This window comes from Macrobrachium nipponense, chromosome 10 (genome assembly GCF_015104395.2).
Source record: "Macrobrachium nipponense isolate FS-2020 chromosome 10, ASM1510439v2, whole genome shotgun sequence".
NCBI lineage: Eukaryota > Metazoa > Arthropoda > Malacostraca > Decapoda > Palaemonidae > Macrobrachium > Macrobrachium nipponense.
The window spans coordinates 68,195,943-68,218,799 of NC_087204.1; the positions used below are offsets into that span (position 1 = coordinate 68,195,943).

At 36.1% G+C, this 22,857-nt stretch overlaps 1 protein-coding gene across 2 annotated transcripts in view; it reads left to right on the forward strand.

Moving 5' to 3' along the window:
• The first annotated feature begins 3,870 nt into the window (after positions 1-3,870).
• Positions 3,871-22,857, forward strand: part of LOC135223661 (carbohydrate sulfotransferase 11-like) — a 119,818-nt gene continuing 100,831 nt past the window's right edge. For both annotated transcript variants that reach the window (XM_064262319.1, XM_064262320.1), the window contains exon 1: positions 3,871-4,024. The gene's annotated coding sequence lies outside the window, so the exon portion shown is untranslated. The remainder of the gene's footprint in view (positions 4,025-22,857) is intronic.

Genomic DNA, 22,857 nt, shown 5'->3' on the forward strand with positions numbered 1-22,857 from the left:
GCGTGAATAAAGAAAACACGACACTGCTACTATGGGCAAAGAAAAAATATTTTGACCTCTTGAACCAATCCCATAACCCTGAAATATTTAAACAAAAACCCTCTCCTTCAAAACAATAGTTTTAACACTCACCACTCCAAAATGGGAACAAAAGGAACTCTAAATTCTTCGTAAAACGCGTAAATCTCGTCGGCACAATACAAACGCAATTGGCGAAAACGCACCTAGCAACCGTCACTCATGAACTAGACTGAGTTGCTTGTCTCACGGCTCATGCCCTGAAGAATCTCGGTACGGACAAATTTGATGACCCTAATAGAAATTCTTTCCTCATCCCCCAATCCCACGGACGGATATTTTCTCTACCCCTTTTTCACTTAGCAACCGAGATCTAACAATTTAACAATTTTCCACAATCCCTCACAGCTTTGTCGTTCGAAAACTATCGCTAAGCCATAACCCCTTTTATTTTCTAACTGGCCACCCATCTCTACATTGGCGTTCCTAGGCATAGAAAAGAAAAAAAAAACTTTTATATCCCCTCTTAACTGTCTGCCACCACTGTAACATGGGGGGATTTTCCCCCAGTTATTCACAAGGTAAGCGTGGACACGAAACGGAAGGCAGACCCACACATCCCATTACTTATAACCTTTCTCTCTCTCCGCTCTCTCTATCACCGACAATCTCTCTCTCTCTCTCTCTCTCCAAGGAATCTCTCCATTCTAACAGGTAATGAAAATGAGAGAGTTGCATCATAACATTAGCGTTTATTAACAAGAATAAATAAATCAATTAACCAAGTAATCCAGTCTTACAGACTAACTCAAAAACAGTACAATGTCTAGTCACCAAAAAGTCCACACCCCTCTGGGAACTCTTTTGTCCCCCGGTATTCCAGATCCGTCTGTTTCAAAGATACAGAACACATCCCGGTAAGTACACACACAAGTTTAAAGACAAAGTTAATAAAATGGAACATCTTACAAGATATCAAACAAGCCATCCCTTTGGCTAAAGCACTTTAACACTTACCCAGACAGCCGGACACTAAACACTATGTCACAAAAAACTCCCCCCGCGAATGCCACGGCATCTTTGCCTGTGACTCGAAGCCCTCTGTCAAAATCCCTCCCATAGGCTTGGGTATGAACCTATTTAACAGAAAGAGGCACACACGCACATACGAACACACAGTTCGATAGCGCCTCGCGGTTCTAGCTGCATCCAGTTTCCCAAAGGCAGTTTGAGAAGAGTTCATAAACTGTCGTGCGCATTGACTCGTTGAACTAAGCACTTTTATCTCACGCCATCCCCAGAAGAAACTCATTCATCAGCTACTCTCAGGTCGTTACTCCTGCACTGTTCTCCACATTCCATAGGTCATAGAGAACGCATATTGTTAATCAAAACCCCTAGGCCTTACATATATATATATATATATATATATATATATATATATATATATATATATATATATATATATATATATATATCTGTGTGTGTGTGTGTAGCTCGTATTGCACTTACTCTAATGATAGAACCCAGTCTCGTTTGCTGATGGCACAATTCCACTTTTTGGTAGCGAATGGGATGAAGGATTGACCAAAACGATCGACCCTCGTGTTTGTGAATTCTAAGAAAGTGTCTTGAAGAAATTAGATACTTGCAAAGTGTTGATAAATGACTATGCATTAAAAAAAACATGTCAGATCCTGCTGAAATGCATAAAAGTATTCATTATATGTATTTGTTTATTTATTTATTCAATGACGTATGAGAGCTCTGAATGCCGTAAGGTCAGTGAACGAGGTTACAAGCAGATTTAAACGTTATTATGACTTCCAAGCGCATGCGCTTTATGAGAGAGAACCGGACTCGAGAAAAAAATTGACTCCACCTCTCATTCTCTGCAGGAACCCAGCCTTCTAAAAAGTGTCGATGAGGGTAGGTACCAGCACCAGTAACTTGAGGTTTACGTCTATTGGAAAAATCGCCATCTCCTGGAAAGGGTATTATTTCCTTTGGCTAGTGTAAAGAGATTTGATAAAAAGATTTGATACTTTAACAACCGATTCCTTCAGTTTCATGATGAAAGTTTACTGCATTTTTCTCGTCGGCAGAAATAGTTTATGCAAAAGTAAGAATGTTGATGACTCTAGGGATTTCCGATGAGATGATCAAATTATGAAAGAAAACTTTCGACAAGAGCTGAACGTTATAATTTTATTTTTAAAATAACAAGAATTCTTCAACGAAAACTTTAATCGCTGATGATCGTATGCATAACCCATACAAGTTCCTTTTCAGTTTATTTTGTTTATAATCTTATAAAAATTTTATTTCATTCACAAGGATCTGTTTAGTGTTCAGTGATTAATAATGGCTAAAATGATCAAAAGTAGCGTTTGATTACATACTTGAAAACCTGTACAAATTGTTCAGCTGTTAAAACTGACAACATTGAATGACACCAAAATCATTAACAAACTATATAACTCACACCAGATCCCAAGATTCCTAACAAGTTTCTGTGCGAAGATTTACGTCTCGACAGATGATGACGGGAGTTCTTTTGCCAACGGCCTTTGGCTCCTAGTAAAGTGCTCAGCCACCCAGGTGCTGACCCCTCTGAGGAACGCAACAGTATTGGGGGATGGGGGCAGTGCCATCACGGGGTACACTGTAGGCGTTCTTTGCAGCGTCCTTTCGCCCCCTAGCTGTAACCCCTTTCATTCCTCTTACTGTACCTCCATTCATATTATCTTTCTTCCATCTTGCTGTCTACCCTCTCCTAACAATTGTTTCATAGTGTAACTGCAAGATTTTCCTTCTGTTACGCCTTTTAAACATACCTACTCTCAATTCTCTTTCCAGTCCTGATTGACCTCATAGGTCCCAGTGCTTGGCCTTCGGCCTAAACTCTACAGTAAAGACTCATTTCACCACATAACAAGGAACGACTCCAGTGGAAAATTCTTTGGAATTGTAATCCTTCGTCACAGGAAGCGTTGCGGAGGGAGTCTTTTCGGCTGGCGATTGAAAAACCTGGAGAGGTTATTCTTTAATTAATGCAGAAGAGGCCACGGGCACAGAAATGTTTCACAGATAAACTTCAGCACGCAAGTTAGGTAATAATATCGCATTTGAGAGAGAGAGAATTTTCGAGGATTCTACATGCATTTGTTTTATTTCATTATACTGCACTTATACAATTCAAATACATACCTTTATATTATCTATTATATGTGTACAATAATCTGACTGTTCAGTTATTGTTATGTTCAACGAATTGAATTAGGTAATTACAAAACATTAATCGGTAGTTTTCTCATAGGTGGTGAATGGACTAATCTCCTGGGTATTCTGTTTAACGATCACCTGTGGAAACAAGCCAGCTCGAATTTTTTCCCTTCGAAAATTCACCAAATTTCTCCTATAACATAACAAGTTTCTGAGAAGCGAAAGGGTAATGAATGAAAAAGACGACAGACGGACAGAGTATTGCATGTGCGTGGTGAGAGAGAGAGAGAGAGAGAGAGAGAGAGACGAGAGAGAGAGAGTAGAGAGAGGAATAAATAATAAAAAAAAAAAAAAAAAAACAGGAAAGCGATGGTAATATACTCTAGATAGTTCTATTTCTTCCCATCCGACATTGGCCTTCTCGTCTTCGCCTGAATGATTACTCTGAAACGGGACACCGACCCCCTTAAAGGCTCTCTGTTGCTCTGGCTCGATAAAGTCAGGAAGGGTAAACAGTGACTCTGCGAGGTATGCAATGCGGTGAAGTCGAGGAAATAAAAAAAAAAAAGCCAATGTAATCAGGGCTGACTCGACTCTTTGCCAACAGTGACACTCGAGACATTCCAGTGAGCGGAGGAGAGGAGGCCGAGTCCAGCTCACGGCACGACTACGATCAAACCGAGCAACGTTCAAGTTATAATTCATCTTATTAAAAAAGGCTTCAGGAAATCATCATCTTATCTGAAGGAGTCTGGGGCGACTACGGCATTTACACCACAAGGTAGAACTGAACAAGTTTCCAGTGTTTGTGTGCTTTCAAAATCTAAGAAACAAATATTAAGGAAAATATGTGCTTATCATATGAAATTGAATCCAAAATATTTGTGAACAAAAAAGGTACAGAAAATTAGGGCAACTTAAAAATCAAACCCGTAAAGGCTCAGGAAAACTGGACATTTATCTCATTAAATGGAATCGTATAATGTCTGAAAAATTAGACACGTGATTCTGGGGTTTACTTTGGTGACTATTGTATTTCTAAAGCTTCGTAAACAGTGGCAGCCCATAGAACAGAATTTTATAATTTTTCAAAATAATGTTTTAACTGATCGGGAAATTCGTGCTCCTCTCGTCTAAGCTCAGTGAACATGACAAGAAATTCCTTCCTCAGTCGATAAAATAATCATTCCAAAATTCTCCGGTGACTAGTATGTCTAAAAAGTTTTTGGTGCTATGAGATGCAGTAGTTGTGTAAGTAAAGTAGAGAGAGAGAGAGAGAGAGAGAGAGAGAGAGAGAGAAAGTTGTGTAAAATAAATTGTCTTACGTTACATGGTAGAGCAACAGTCCATATCCTAGAACAAAACAATTTTTTAAATACTCTTTTCACGGGTTTGTGCCACAAGAATCTCTCTTGGTCAGCTGGCTTAAACTAAAATGTAAATTTTAGAAGAAACTGAAGAACTGGCATCTGTGAGTATCAAGGACATTTTCTGTTGCTTATAAACTTATACTTTAAAATCATCAAACATCGTTAAAGCTCAAGATGATAAGCATTATCATATTTATTATTGTCACCGTCACTCATAATGTGTGACTTTTTATCAGGAGCTATTTAAAAATTCACCATGTAGTAGAACATATCTCAGAAAAACAAACTAAATTACAATCGAAGATAAAGAAAGAAAAAGATAAATACGGCAATAGTGAACGTGTCACATTTAATGTTCTTGAATATTCAGCCTGACGCTGCAGTTTTACAATCGTCTTATGACCGAAAATTGGTAAAACGATCTCTGATCCTCACATGCCCAGTATACTAACGACTTATGCAGTGCAAGCGATTTAAAAAATCAGCGGTTCAAAGGATAACGGTCAATCCCTCCAAAGCAGCGTTCCCTCCCTCCCGCAGTCTTTGACAATTCAGATGAAACTAACGGAAATGGCTTTCTCGTTCTTCCCAGTGACTAAACCGCTGTATCACTCTGTTGAATTAAAAGTGAGTAGCTGGAACGCAACGTTAGGCTGTGTTCCTATAGCAATGGCTTAGAATCTTAATGCAGATACGCAAGTTCATTTTTTTTTCTTTTATTACTTGACTTCTGCATCTGTCCATTTGTTTGAGACAAAACTTGCAACTCAGTTTTCGACCTGTTCCCTTCGTCCAATGGACTTGAAATTTTGCATAGTCACACGATCTTGGTGACAATACAAGCTTACATTATCAGTAGGTCAGCAACGACCTCTAGTGACCCCTCCCAGTATATCAGGATTTGTATGAAGTGAATACAACTCTTTGGGTTTTTCACACCCTCTTTGACTCGGTAGAATAAGTTAATAATTCTACCTCGACAGGATATCACGTTCAATTTCTGTCAACGGTTAAAAGTATAAAAAAAAAAAAAATAAACACGCTTTTACTAAAATGAAGTAAAAATTAAGCAATAATTTTTAAAGACACACCGGAATTTGCTTATCATTAATCACGTCTACAAAAATAAAAGTGTGGCCGTCAAACATGTTAGGAAATGCTACAAGAGATAAAAATATACATATTTCTTTTTTTTGTAGCATTTCCTTCTGTTTCGCGCCCACGATTTTATTTTTGTACATATTAATAATTGTAAGAAAACCCTGGTGTGTCTCAAAAAATTATATGTTACTTCTTAGTGCATTGAAATGAGTTTTATTTTATTTTATTTTTCTTTTATTAATATTCTTGGACAAAGATTACCCTGAGGCAAACTATTTCTTTTACTGTGATTTCGTTCCAAAAAGTTTGTTGTTCGTCGTTTCGAATTTCTTGGTCAGGACTTTCTACATCGTTCTTCTTAATCTATCTTTTGGAAACACTAAAGAAGCTAAATTACTGACAAATGTTGCTTACTTTATCCAGTTTAAGAAGCAGTTTTTTTAATCGCTGTTCATGTATGTATATAATTACAACTTTGCTGATATATTTCCAATTGACTTTACTAAAACGTATTGTTTTAGGTGGATATTTGAGTTGTATTTTTGTGATTATTTTTAGTGTCCTTCTAACTTTTCGTTTATTTGGAGAAGACTTAGTAGGCATCATGATGACTGGTGATTATTTTATCAAAATAACATTGAATTTGGCCTATACTTCAAGGACACATATGAATTTAAAGGCGAAACTCTTATTACTCATTTGATCTCATGACCCTTGACAGCTTCAGATTTCTGGTCTTCAGCACTAATACTAAATTGTGGGTACTGTTTAAGATTGGTTTTTCAAACTGAACCTGTTTTCAAGGGTACTCGTACATTTGCAGGCTAAGGCATATTTTTCCTCTTCTACTGATGAAACTTTTAGGGAGGTAGTACCTTGGTCAATATTTGATTTGATTTTAGAAAATTTAATCTGCTAAGCAAGACTGTTTGATTTATATAGATTTTTGGCATTATGCAAAGCACTGGAGCAACCAAGGCCATTCAGCGCTGAAACGGAAATTGACAGTAAAAGGTCTGAAAGTCGCAACAGGAGGAAAACCTCGCAGTTGCACTATGAATCAAGTGGCAGGAGAGGGTGGACAGTAAGATAGAAGGAAGAGAATATGAACAGAGGCACAGTAAAAGGAATGAAAGTAGTTGCAGCTGGGGGCCGAAGGGACGCTGCCAAGAACCTTAAGTAATGCCTACATTGCACAGAATGAGGTGCACTGACGGCACTAACCCCCTACGGGGACTAAGCCAGATTATAGAACTTCCGACCATTCTGAGCTGGTGAAAGAGTGAGTTGGAGTGGTTGACAGTAAGACAAGAAAAAAGAAGAAGAAGGAAGGTGGAATGGCTAAAAACTGAACGCTGGAGGGACGGTGGAAACCGCCTTTCTTAATGCCTGAGACTTTCATCATAGTGTCTGAAATTCTTAAATGAGATGCTAACACTTCCGCCTTTAGCAAGGTCAAGGTCACACGTTAATTCAACAGCCGAATTGTTAGCCTTTCTTTTCAGAATTTCAGACACTATGATGAAAGTCTCAGGACGTCATATTTTTTTACAGCTTAAGATCTGAGGAAGAAACGGCAGCTTTTGGCAGATCGTACTACACCTACTCCAGTTTGCTTCAAATTCCTTGTTAACAGTCATTCCCCGAAAACCCACTCTTTCTTAGGCGGGTCGTTCGCTCTCAGCCTTGTCCCCAGACATGTCGAAAGGGGAGGAGCGTCGAAAGAAATGACACGGACATTGACGTTACGACCCGGACGTGGTAGAGTGATGGCCGAGGTACTTTCCAACAGCGAACTGGAAGCTATGGCAATTTGTGCTACGGTTTGCGCCAAGTTGAAGAACCGTGTTAAGAATAGAGAGAGATATTGGCAAAACGGACTGGTTGCTTAAAAGAAATGAGTTTTCTCATGCAACCCTCATAAATGAACTCAAAATTATCCAGGTGATTGGTATAATTATTTGAGGATGGGCGAGGATAAATTTAGGGAACTGCTGGCATTAATAACACATTATATCAAGAAAACAAAAACTTGTATGTGGTAATCTATATCTCCTGCGGATAGAATGACCGCCACACAAAGGTATTTAGCGACAGAGAGATCTTATGAGGACCTAAAAAGTTCAGTGTGGCGATATCTCCTCAGAGAGGTTGGGAATATCATCCCGCAATGCACTTCTAATGTTTATTTTCTTGGTGGCAGTTTCCCATGTAACATCTGGGCATCTATCCTTTAGCTTGTTTACTGAAATATCGTAAGCGATATTTTCCCGACTTCTGTCTGAATAAGACTTGGAATTCACATTCCACAGGCACGGATATGACTTATATAAAGCAATCCAGTCAGTCCAAAACGACTTATCAACCCATACTTCTCGCATAGTAAGAATTTCCAGATGCGTCGAGGTAACCTCCATTTATTCAGGCACAGATATGTACTTCAACTATAGAACAATCGCGTCGCATACTGAAAATGGGTATTTATAACCACTTTTAAACTCTGCGCGACAGTCTCTGTACCGACTAAAAACAACCACATTCACGTACGACGTCCACTTTTCGTACTAAATCTTAAGACCGGGGCTAGCGTCGATGGGGGGGGGGGGGGGGGGGGGGGTGGGGGGGGGGGGGGGGGGGGGCTACAGTACCTGGACAGTGCTTCCTCATTCCCACTGCTAAACCATACACTATGGGGTTAGTTGCCTTAATTCGTCTTCTCGAACCACTTCTATCGTACGCATCTTCCTCTGCTAACCCCTTTTCTAAATCTTCCCTCTCATTATCACGCCATCTAATCCTTTGCCTCCCTTTCGACCCTCTATTCCTAAAAGGCCACATTAAATTTGCCCTCTATATATTGAGCTTTGCATCAAAATCTCTGATAGTTAAAAACCATCGAGCTCTTTTAGGCGACAAATTGGGTTTATTAAAAAGATCTAATAATGGCTTGTGGTCTGCAAGAACTTCTACTTTGTTCCCCATCAGTAACATTTTAAAATGAACCAAGCTCGACAAAGGCTTCTTTATCTACAGTAGCCATTGATCTCTCATTGCTCCCCATTTGTCCTGAAACTTCGCTATAAAAGGCTATGGGATGGAATTTCCCATCAAACTTTTTGGATAAGGCAAGCACCTATACCTTCCTGGCTGCATCGGTCACTAATGTGAAAGGTTTGCTAAAATTTGGAAACTTCAAAACAGGGGGATTCATTAACACGTCCTTGAGCTTTTATTTGAATACTCTCCGCCTGGTTTCTTCCATTGAAATTGAACGTCTTCCCGCAGTACATCAGTTAGGGGAGATGCTATATTAGAGAACCCTTTCACAAACCTCCTGAAGAAACCGGCGATACCCAGGAATGACTTAATCTCTTTCTTTGATCTCGAGGTGGAAAAATTAGCTATTGCTTTGACTTTGTCGTCATTACTCTAACCCCTTCCTTAGATATGACATGGCCCAGATATGTGATTTGCTTTTTCAAGAACGAACACTTAGCTAGCTTGATTTCAACCCCACTAATCTAAGCCTCCTAAGTACTAATGTAAACACTTCCAGGTGTTGCACAATCGTGTCTGTTGCGACCAATATGTCCAATCCATATACACAAAAAACATTTTTGACCCAATAACCCGTGCAAAACTGTGTTTACCAACCTGGACAAGTCATTGGACTGCCCGATAAACCAAAAGGCATTCGTGTAAATTCATAGTGTTCCTCGGGCACTGAAAAAGCCGTATATTCCTTGCTACTCTCACTAAGATTGGGACCTGTAAGAAACCCTGCGCCAAATCAATTGAGCTATAAATATTATGTCCCCCAACTTTCAACAAAAAGATCTGATATGCACGCGACTGGATAGCGGTCAGGGATTGTCTTTTCATTTAAAACGTCTAAAATCGACGCATACACGGACAGAACCGTCTTTCTTAGGCACCACTAACAAGGGAAAGTTGTAAGGAGACACGCTAGGTCTAATGATTCCTTCTTCCCTCCCATCTATTGACCTCTTTCTCTATTTTCTCTGATTTTGAAAGGTATGTGGTATGCAGGAATATAAATAGGTTTTGTGCCCACTCTCCAAATTTACCTTATCACCTTGTAAGGCTACTGTATCCCAAATTCTGCCAAGAGCTCGTTTATCGCTTTAACATGTTCACTATAATCTGCATTAGCTAAATGTTCTCTAAGTATTCGTTTCCTTGATTGCATTTCTGCCTCTGTAAACTCAGGTTTCCCCTCTACAATAGCCACTGAACCGCTATCACAACTCCAAACTTGGAAGTCCAATATATATGTATTCCTTTGGTGGGTCTTCTAACTGTACCATTACAGTTAGCAATTCCTAACCAAGTAATCACATTATTGGATACACTGTTCACCGATGCCGTGCTAATAACCCCTATAAGCCTCTCGCTATTTTCAATAACACACACACATCCGTAGGTTTTCTCACTTCCCTCAGTTTGACTTTTACCATAGTCTTTGAACCAGGCATTAACACAATATCCTCCAATAAAACACCTCATATTTTGTGGTTAATACCTCCTCTTTCCACCACCCCATACACATTGCCACCCTTAGTATCATCACCAACATTGTTAGTATCAGAAATAACATCAATATTAGTATCAATATCCCCATCCATAATATCATCACCACAATTGTTATCACCGTGAACTCCAATAGAATCCCCACAATCATTTCCCATATCACCAATGTGGGTTTAATAGTTACCACTATCCGTAACTCCCGTATCATTACCATTAGTATCAACCCAAACACATCTCCTTTTTCAATAATCTCCATGTCCTCCGTTCTAATCACGTCCTCATAAGGAAGAAAAAGAAAAAAAACCAGGCATGGATCAGAATCTTGTGTCTCCTACACACAGGATGACCCAGCAAAAGTCTATTGCCAACGCAATCCCTTTCATTACCAAAAATGGTTCGTGTTAGTACTCTGTCACTGAGAGTAAACTGTATTTGAACACAACCCACATTATTTAATCTATGGGCTTGCACATCACACACCGTCTCTGTTGAGGGTTTCAAAGGGTAATGGCGAGAACATGGATGATACAAATTATAGTCCATTAAATTTATAGACGCCACCGTGTCTATAAAGATCGGAATATCCACATCCTCTACTGTTCCATAAACTATAGGGGCCTGGGCTCTGGGCGTCCCCTACGAGACCACAATGGCATGCACCAATCACCTGTACCCTTTTTGTTGATCAGCCTTCAAAAATTTTGCTGATCTCTTTGCCCTCTGGTTTGACCTGCCTGGGAAGTCCTCACATTATAAACTACCCAGAACTTTGAGGTGTAGGCCTCGCATCCCTCCGTATCTGAGACGGACAAGATTGCCAATAGTGATCTGCACTCTTGCACATTCCACAATATTTAGCTCTACAATTTTCTTTGGATGCCCTGGTTTATTGCAGTTGAAACAGTGCAACTGCTGTTGGCTTTGATCGATCAATCTTTTGTTATAGTCAACTTTTGCACACTGACGGGAAAAGAAAAGAAAATTCTGTCTCTTTGCACCCTATTTCCCAGGCCCCTCCTGTCCCATACAAATTGTACTATCTACAGTGGGACATTAGACATGTTTCGCAATTTGGGCATAAAGTAATTCTTCATCTGAAGTAGGTTCAATCTTTTCATCAAAGCTATTCACTATTGCATCCGGTACATCTTGCAATAGCATCGAAGAATGGATCAGTTTATGTAAGTTGTCAAGTGAGACACTACCTCCATAACACAATTTAGATGTTCTCAGTTTTCTACCTAATCTGCCACTGAGTCAAAAAGTTGTTTTGAACTATGTTCTACGAGGCTATTTTGTTGCCCTTCCGTATCTTATATAGAACCCCGAGGTCCCTCACCATATCTCCGTGTTCCTTTGAGCGATAAGCTGCTTTTAAAAATGCTTGCAAATTGGTCAAGGTATGACATTTTGCAAAATTGGAAACTTCTGCAACGATGGGAAAGGTCACCTTTATTGAAATCTAGCAAAGCTTTCGCCTCTCTAAACGCCTCTATATCATTCGTTATGTTTTTTGCTCTAAATAAATAATTATTCACACCTCAATAAAGATTTGCACTGGCTGCAAAGCACCCCATCTACAATTCCCTGAATGGGCTCACGCCCGCACTAACATTCGTGACATGATGGGGCAAAGTCGTAGTTTCCTCTTTACGGAAGCTTTAGTGTTCTATAAGATTTCCCAACCTCAAAAACATTAAAATATTTACTTCACACTTCTCTCTTTTCAAAGGCAACTGTTTCTAAGTCATTAAATATGTGTCATACCTTTTTGAGATGGACCTTGCCTCAACACCTAGTGTCCTCTGAAACCGTCTTCCTTCCTGTCTTCAAAGAATGTGCTTTTCTCTTAAGTGTCTCGAGCGGCCGGACCTGTTATACACGTACAAATGAATGTACATATCTATCACACCCCAAGATTGCCCATGGCAACAGTTCAAACAGCCACCAATAATGCACACACATCAAATTCCTTCATCCCCGAAGGCTATCTCCTGGGCGCGATGTCTCCAAACCAGAGAAGCTGACACTTCACGTAATTCACTAACACATCAATTCATACCTAATATTTATGTATATATATGCATATACATAAAATAGATATATATATATATATATATATAATATATATATATATATTTAATTTAACTACCTTTTACTTGTCACATAGATTTATTGTTAATTAAAACACAACATGGTGATCGAGAGAGCTTCGATTGGATGAAATTTGCCCTTTGTTCAGTAACAGTGTGGTAAAGAGAAGAGGGGAAGTCAGAATACCCGTACTACTATACTAGAAAGTTTTGTGGACAGACGAACACTGTAGGGTGACCAGACGACCCCGGTTACAGTCCCTGTTTCAGTGACCTGTCCCAGTTTTCACAATGGAATAAAGGAAAAAAAAAGGTCGACCAAACTATACATAGTAGCTGACCTACTACTCATACCATACAGTGCGCATAACTAAAGAAATGATAAACAGTTTTGCACTGCATAATTGGCGAGATTGCGTTCCAAGAACATAAAACCAATTTTCCCGCCAAATGATCGTCAGTATCGTCATGCAAGTCCCTGATTTCTCTTTTGCCTTCCCACCAGGAACCAGCCAGCATCACTCTGTCTTCCTATGGTGTTTCGCCCGTAGATCGTTTTAATACTGTTCAATCATTGGTAAGTAGTCATTAAATTATAACCTACCTTGATTTAATCAATTGAATTTTCATTTAATTCTTTGCAGTTTAGGATAAATAGAGTGAGAGAAACGCTTGAATGCTGCTTTATGAATGGTAAAGGTGCAGTGTCTGTGGTTTGGTTTTCGGTTTTTCAATGACAAAAACACGCCATGTTTTGGTTTTTACGCCTCTGAACCGAAAATTAAAACGTGTTTAATTAACGCATTTTCGATTTTGCGCGAGCTATAAATTATTTTAAAATCTTTAAAAAATGCAAAAATTTGATTTAACGCGAATTGGCGCCCAACCGTTGTTTTAAAATCACCTGCACATCAGCGCTGAGAACGACAGCCATCAACATAAACAAAGATATAGCACGGTATGTATTTATTAATAAAGCGAAGAACTTTGTTTATTTATTAATAATGTGAAAGATTGTTTATTATAAATAAAGCAAAAAAAAAATAAATAAATAAATAAAAATTGACACAAAACGAGATTCAGCTTCGTTCCGACATAAGCATAATTGAGCGATGTCAAGCTGCTGATGGCTACATATAATTACACACATAATGAATATGCATCTTTTCCACGAATCTTTAAAAAGTTATATATTACCTCAATGTATCCAATAATATTACATGTATTTTCATATTATTGTGTTATGAAATAATAACAAAGCGGCCAATGTTTTGGTTTTGGAAATCAGCTGATGGCGATACGAGTTTATTTCGCCGTATTCAACTCAGTTCTGTGAGAATTTTCTTGCTTTTAGTTAGCATAAACGAATATCTTGATACTTCACTTATATGAGACATGGTCATTTTTCGTTATACGACGCATTTGAAGTCGAAATATAACTTGAATAAGTCTCATTGTGAATTAATTAAATTATTTATTTCGTTAACAGATTGCGTTGGGTGCATGTTTACTGCGTAAAAAAAAGAGAAAAAAAAAAGACGTGATTCAGTTCGCTTTGTTCACTTGACTTCATCGTAATACGAGCTTTATGTTATTTATCTTTTATGGCATGAAAACATCAGTAAAATTGGTTGTTTCAAGCTCAGTAGTTTTCATTAAAATGATTTTCACTTGATTTTATCTAGTTGTGTTTGATGGCATAACCTTATGGGTTTTATCCTTGGTGCCAAAGCACGATGAAAGTCTTTAGCAGCTTGAATAGCTTTCTCAGCTTCAGCTACAACTTGGTTTAAATTTAACAGCATATTTCCTTGCTGATCTTTGATCTATAGGAAATAAAGTTATTACATAAAAATATATCAGTCCTATTCTACATAACGTCATTTATGACATAACTACAGAAATTGTAGTTGTGTCATAAATGACATAACTACAATTACCGCATTTCAACCATCGTACGATGGTTGAAATACAAGCCAAATAGATGTTGATGTTATCAAAGTCCAGGAATGTAACCTCCCTTATTTCTGTTATTTCATATGGGGAAAATGTTTAAATAATACGTATTTAATTAACGCAAGCTCTCCAGGAATGTAACCCTCGCATTAAACTGAGGTTGTGACCGTTCTAAGATATATATATATATATATATATATATATATATATATATATATATATATATAATATATATGTATATATATTCATGTATATATATATATATACATATATATATATATATATATATATATATATATATATATATATATATATACATATACATGAATACTTGATCATGAAGTATATAAAACGTGATGCTATGTATAAATAAAGGTTTTTATGTTTTGCCACAAAGGAAAAAAATGAAAAAGCGAGATAGCCAAGTACTTTCGGTCCTGTTCGGACCCATTTACTGGAGGCAAACTGATTTTACAGAGAACAACATAGTCAAAAGAAAGTTTAATATACAAACTGACACTACAAGATTAGCAAGCAATAAGGGCGATTTTCACTCTACAGAAACGAGGAGCGCCTGAGGGTAGCCCACCCCACCTTAAAGGATACAACTCAGTAAACAAGTGATTCTCCAGAAAACAGTACATTTTTGAAAAAAACACGGGAGCATATACAATTTAATATCATGAATTTTTTTTTTACACAAATTTCCCTCCCCCCCCCCAAAAAAAAAAATTATTATTAATGAAAAGACGAAAGAAAATATAAATATATATATACGAGCAAGAGTAAGAGGGAGAGAAAATATCGAACCAGAGAGAGAGAGAGAGAGAGTAACCAAAGAAATAATAACTATATACATATGGGACTAATTTATTAGTTGTTCATTTATTTTAAGGTCCTTCATAAACATCTTACAAAATATAGTGGGTCCAAATGGTACATTCCCAGACTAAGATTTAGGTTGCTTTTATTAGTGATTTGTATAATTGCCGATTCCAGTAAATTTCTTGGAAACATAATCATTAGATCTAGCGATTACCGAGGTATCACCCCAATTAATACAATGAGATTTTTCACTCAGATGGATAAACAGTGCATTTGAAGTCTGGGGCTGTTCTAACTGAATACATATGCTATTATACGTACACATAAATTTTTACTTGACTGACCAACGTAAAAACGATGGGCAATCCTTACAAGGAATTTTGTAAAGGATGTTGTTATTTGTTACGGGACTATTCTTAATTAGCATATCTTTAATGGTATTGTTATAAGAGAACACTACATTAACATTAAACGATTTAAATATTGATTTTATGGTTTCAAATGCACGAAAATAAGGTAAGCTAAGTACATTTTTAGCATTTCTTTTCATTAATAGCAACACTATAGAACTTTTTTTGAGCTTTTGATAACATAAATCAATTAAATGAGGTGGGTAGCAGAGATCGTTTCCTATCTTTTTTATGTATTCTATTTCTTGTCCAGATATTGTGGACTCGTGATAAGTAAAGCGTGTAGGAAACATAGAAGAAAAAATTGAAATTTTAATATTAAGATGGTGGCCAGAATAAAAATGTACATATGTTAAATTATTTGTGGGTTTTCTATAAATACTGAATTTGCATTGGAAAGATTCTCTATGTATTAATACATATAGGAAAGGGATGACATTGTTATTTTCAATTTCACAGTGAATTTATGGATGGCACTAAATTATTCAATTTAGACAGTAAATCATTTACGTCGATACCACCAGGTAAGACTACTAAGATATCATCGACATGTCGGTACCATTTTAAAGAATAAAAGGTGATATTCGGGAGGCGTTGTCTCTCAAAAAATTCCATTTATAAGTTTGTGAAAGGAGAGGTGATAAAGGGTTACCCATGGCCATACCAAATATTTGTTGGTAATATTCTCCATTAAAAATAAATCTGCAATCACAAATACATAACTTAATTAATGAAATTATGTGACTAACGGACATAGGCAATTCATGCAGTACAAAGTTCCATTACTTAAATATTCTGCACAGAGTCAATAGGGACTTTGTAAACAAAGAACATACATCAAAACTGACAAAAAATATCGCTTGGGTTTAGTACAATGTTATTTAATTTTACCACAAGATCAAGAGAATTCCGGATGTGCGAATTAGATACAGTTCCTAGTAGCGGGGATAACAGTTTTAGTAAGATATTTAGATAGTTTATAAGCAATTGATCCTACAGTACTAATAACTGGGCGCATAGGTTTGTTTTCCTTATGAGTTTTGACTAGGCCATATAAATAAGGTAATGAGGGACACTTTACAGTTAACTCACTCAAAAGTTCTTTTTTATCTTTAAGAATTTGTTTGATATTGATATTAAAGTTTTTATTACTTGGTCCAACGGATTTTTGCGAGTTTTTTTGTAAGTTATTTCATCCTCTAGTAAAGTATGCATGCATGATATGTAGTCAGTTTTGTCAAGAACCACTAAACTATTGGATTTATCAGCCTTGGTAATGTGTAAGCTATTATCATTCTTCAATTCTTCTTTTAAACTTTTTCTGTAGCGAGCGGGGAAGTTATTTCATGACAGGCCATGCGTAGCACTATATGTCATGCCTTTGATAATGTCTAAATGATTTTGTGGTAGGTCGCAGTATTTTTCAAACATATAGAGATGTCGCTATTGATAAAGCTTAGAGGGTTTGTTACAAATGAAGAAAGACAAACCCAAAGCCTAATGCGCGCACTGCATTATCACTTATTTGTTTGCTCGATAAATTCACCACACAATCACTTCTAGCATATTGGTCCAATCACTGTCGTTGATAGGTTGTTAATTTTTCTGTCCAGTTTTCTAATCAGTGTCTGTAGTTCTATGAAGTTTTCCATATATTCTTGCCTTAATGCGTGTTTCCAATCAGCGAGAATCGAGTAGTTGAAGTTACGTCGGGCTTTTTCCAGTTCTTTTAAACTTTTCTTCCTTTTCCTCCATTTTCTCGGCAGCAATGTGACGTTTTAATATGATTGATGAAAATTCGTTAAAAGGATGTTGATCGTATCTTCTTATGCGGTTATGGTAGCAATGATTTTGGTAACACTTGTTCCGCCAGGCATTTTGTCAGAATTTCAGGTGAATTCTGGTAGAGTGCGCCGCTTGTAAGGACTTGGAGAAAGAGGTGACGAAACAGCCTCAGCAGTGGAAACAGGAAAGTAAAAGTAAACGTGGCCCTCATGATGGAATAACTTGATCACGAAGTATATAAAACGTGATGCTATGTATAAATAAATTAGTCCCATATGTATATAGTTATTATTTCTCTCCTCTCTCTCTCTCTCTCTCTCTCTCTCTCTCTCTCTCACTCTCTCTCTCTCTCTGCTTCGATATTTTCTCTCCCTCTTACTCTTGCTTGTATATATATTTATATTTTCTTTCTTTTCATTAATAATTAATTTTTTTTTTTGGGGGGGGGGGAAATTTGTGTAATTCATGATATTAAATTGTATATGCTCCGTGTTTTTCAAAAATGTACTGTTTTCTGGGAGAATCACTTGTTTACTGCGTGTATCTTCACGGTGGGGCTACCCTCAGGCGGTTCCTCGTTTCTGTAGAGTGAAAATCGCCCTTATTGCTTGCTAATCTTGTAGTGTCAGTTTGTATATTAAACTTTCTTTTGACTATGTTGTTCTATGTTAAATCAGTTTGCCTCAGTAAAGGATCCGAACAGGGACCGAAAAGTACTTGGCTATCTCGCTTTTCATTTTTTCCTTCGTGGCAAAATACCTTTATTGATATATATAATATTACACACACACACACACACACACATATATATATATATATATATATATATATATATATATATATATATATTATATATATAGATAGACACACACACACACACACACATATATATATATATTATATATTGCTACTTTCAAAATGCATATATCCCCTCTTAGACTGTATAAAATGTTGTGTATAAGATATTTTTGGCAGCTTTTTATTTTTTCAGATTCCTAGCTAGCGTAGTTGTAGGATGTTTAAAATGTGTGTTCAGATTTCTGCATTACATATTGTCAAAGAAATATAAACGTAGAATGGTAGAGAGAGAGAGAATATCTTTGTCCATTCGAAACTAGAGTTGTTTTTTCAAAACCTGTCAACCACGTTTGATTAGAGACCTCGAGTCTTCGTTGTGTTTTGCGAATTCTGTCATCACGTCAGATAGGGACTTTTGCCGCTCTCGGTGGCCACGCTTTTGCTCGATTTCTGTCTTGGTCGAGTACGTGTTTCTTGTTGAACAGAATGGCTTCATCTTTGTAAAATATTTCCTACCAAAGGAGTAGGAAATATTCTAACACGAATGTTAAAAACAATGTTGATTTTATAAACAAAATGAATAGTTTAAATTTGAATTAATTATGATTTTAATATGGTTAGTTTTGATGTTGTCTCTTTATTTACAAAAGTGCCTGTAGATGACTTACTTGAATATTTGGAAGAGGAATTAGAGCGTTCATGACATTCCCTTAAGTGTAGCAAATCTCATTAGTCTCAAAGGGTATGTATCAAAGAAAATAGTAAATTTTGTTTCAATGGGGAATTTTTTGTACAAAAGTTTGGCATGGCTATGGGTAATCCCTTATCTCCTGTCCTTAGCAATATTTACATGGAATTTTTTGAGACAAAACTCTTACCAAGAATTTTGCCCCAAAAAGTTATTTGGTTTAGGTACGTGGATGATATCTTCTGTATTTGGCCATTCACAAAAACCTCCAGGAATTCCTTAATAATCTCAATAATTTAGTCCCTTCTATAAAATTTACTGTAGAGGAAGAAAGAAATTGTAATTTGAATTTTCTTGATGTAACTGTCCATAGAATTTTCTTGATGTAACTATCCATAGAAATGATAGAAATTTCACCTTTTCAGTCTTGCATTGAAACTTAAATACCCAAGGACTTTTGTAGATGTGGCATGGAAAAGAGCTAGAAAAACATTTATTCAACTAATGACTAACTTGAATTTAGTAAGCATAACATTCTAAAAGTTACCTTATGATGAAAGGTTTTTAGATATTCCTAGAATTTTAAAGCTTTTTAACATAAATGTTGTTTTCAGTAATATTAATGTCAAGAGTTTAGTAATCAAAAATTCTCCTAAAGATCTTCCAGGCTGCATATATGAAATTCCTTGCAAAAAGTGTGATAGTCTATTACGGACAGACCGGCAAAATCTCTTTCACAGCGTCTCAAGCAACATCAATATTCTGTGAGAACTGGGCAAATATCGAATGCATTATTTGTACTATGAGAGATTTAGACTATCCTATTAACTGGAGTCAAGCAAGAGCCTTAGTCCCATGTAATGACACAGTTAAAAGGAACTATCATTGAATCTTGTTTTATCAAATCAAATAATAGAAATGTTCTAAATTTAAGTCTGTGGTTTATTTAAACTTTGATGCTTTCATAATGAAAAAAGTTGTAGATAAATATAAGCAACAAATTAATATATTCAGTTTTTACATGTTTTGGACTGTAAAGATACTTTGTAATTTCGGTTAGGGTCAGAATCTGTTTAAGTTTGTGACCGTGTGATATCCAATAATCCTGGATTATCCCTTTAAATTTTTACCCTTTTGATAATTAACCATCTGGTATTCCTGATCTTGTTTGTACCATGAGGCCTTCCTCTCCAATTGTACTTAGTAACTCCTTGACGATGTCTGAATAAAGACGAAAGCGCTTGGATTTCTGACTATCATTTTCCCGTGGTATTCGCTTATTTATGAAGTCACGTGCATCTACTGTGATTTTTAAGCATATATAATAGATATATATAGATATATATATATATATATAAATATATTCATATACATCTGATATATATATATGTACACACACACACACACACACACATATATATATATATATATATATATATTATATATATATATATATGATATATATACATATATATTATATTATATATATATAGATATATATATATATATATATATATATATATAAAAGAATCACAAAAGTTTGGAATGTGATATATGATATATATATTCACATATATGCAGGCAGTCCTTAAACGGCAGCATCAGTTAACAGAGTTTCAGTTTTATGACACTTGGTTAACAATGGCATTAACCAGATTTTCAGTGCCAGTTGTCATTTATAGGTTGTCAGTATACAGGTTCATCAGCATTGGAAGCAGTTTATTAGCTTTGATAAGCAGTTTATCGGCGCCAATTGGCATTTATGGCGTTGCAAATGCCATTTTTTACTATAATTACTGTGATGGTTTACCTGCAATCTAGAATTGATTTTTATTATAAAACTGGTGGTTCTGGAATGTAAAAATACACAATTAGTACAAAGTATACTACACAAAGTTCTGTATGCAATAAAGTATAGTATCAAGAGTAAAATAGTAGTATCTATGTATAGTACATTTTGTTGTACAGTACAATAAATATCAAATACGGTTTGTTACTGTAATTTAACCAAAGAATGTACTAATATAATATAAAACGCAGTGAATTCCTTACTTTTAATTTGAAGCTGTCGTGCTATCTAACCGTGGACAATGCTTGTGTGGCCGTATCATTCAGGGAAATTTTGGAATTCTGAATATAAAAAGTTTACTATTAGTGTAGTCCTGTATTGCAATAAAGTATACAGTAATAGTGCCATTACAGTATTTTATAAAATATAAAATGTATAAAACTTAACAAACTTAGGAATTCCTTACCAACAACCTTTAGCGCTTCTCAAAGCTGATAACTAGGTTGTGGGAGATGAAGGTGATGTATGCAGTGTAGGGAGCCTGCAATGATAAGGATAAAATTATACATGTTACGTATATAATAATAGAAGTTCTGTATCAGTTCAGGTATTTCATAAAGCTGTGTTCAGTACAGCACAAAAATAAAAAAAGATGAATTCCTACCTAATTTATATGTAATTTTTTCAAGATACCAGACTAGGAAGAAAGAGCTCTAAAAGGTGGTGGACAGTCTGGAATGATATAGAATATTCAAGGACAGTATGTAACAACATAGGTATTAATAGTTATACTATTTTATACCATTTATAACATTAAAAAACATTTAAGAATTCCTACCTTTAGTGAAATGAAAGCTGTAAGCTACATAAGGAAGCGTATAGTTACAGCAGAGGTCAGGTTATGTAAAGGTGCGTGTCAGTCTGGAATGATAATGTACAATGATAGTAAAGTTATAATTATTACAGTAATAAAAATGTAATACAAATTTTATATATATAATATATATATATATATAGATATATATATATATATTTAAAAGTTTTCCTTACCAAATTCTAGTGGTTGGCTTTACTGGGATGGGCCTTTGGTACAGTAGATGAGAATGGATGGGTTATGAAATGGAATCTGCATGTGCTTGGGAGTCCTGGAATGATAAAGATAAAACTGATAGAGTATGTACAGTGTTACTACTGTACACAGTAGTATTTACTGTAAGTATAATACAATGTTTAAAACTTATAAAAATAAAAAACAGTTACGAATTCCCTGTCTGATCGGAGTTGGAGAGGTGACAAATGGTTCAGCTGATTTGGGCTTTGAGGGAAGGTTACATCTGGATCTGGAATGAATTATAATGATAAAAGTTATGTAAAGTTACAGCACATAAGGTGGATGCACATAGTGTACATACAATTTTTATAAAATTTATAACAATTTATAAAACATTTTAAACAAAAATAAATGTTAAGAATTCCTTACCTGATGAAGTTGGAGAGCTTCAAAACCGTGGAAGGGTTCAGGGTCATCTGGGTTCTCATCATCACTATCACAAGCTTCTGGAATAATATATATTGAAAAATATTAGATTATGCAACAGTAAACACATTACAGTATGTATGTGTACAAACAGTTTACAGCATGAAAATGATAAAGGTGAAATTAAGTTTAATTAATAATTCCTTACCTAATGGAGCTGGAGAGGCTGCTGGGGAGGGTACAGCTTCAGAGGAATCTGGATTAGGCATAACTTCTGCAATGATACCCAAATTATTGGGTTATGTTGTGTATGTACTACAGTAAATATAATATGGTACTCTTAACCAGTTTTTATGAAAATTTTTGTTTACAATTTATAACATTTTGCATTTAAGTAAAAAAAAAAAATTCACATTCCTTACCTAACTAGCTTTCTCCAGAGGAGTAAAACCCTCTGACAAGTCTTTGACAGCTGATGTCATTGGCTTTGGGTCTAGTATCCTCTAACTCTCAATCAATCATATGCTTCTGTAGCTCAATGCGGTCCTCCAATGACAACTCCTCTTCATGGGATGCTAGCAGCTTGGTGACATCCTCAGCTTCCAAATCAAAACTGTGCACAAACTGCAGACACAGCTTCTTCCAGGTCCCATTCAAAGTGGTGATCTTCACCTCCTTCCAAGCACTTGTAATATTCTTCACTGCATCTGTGATGTTGTAACCCTTCCAAAATTGCTTAAAAGCCAACTCCTTGTTATCTTCGACAGCCCT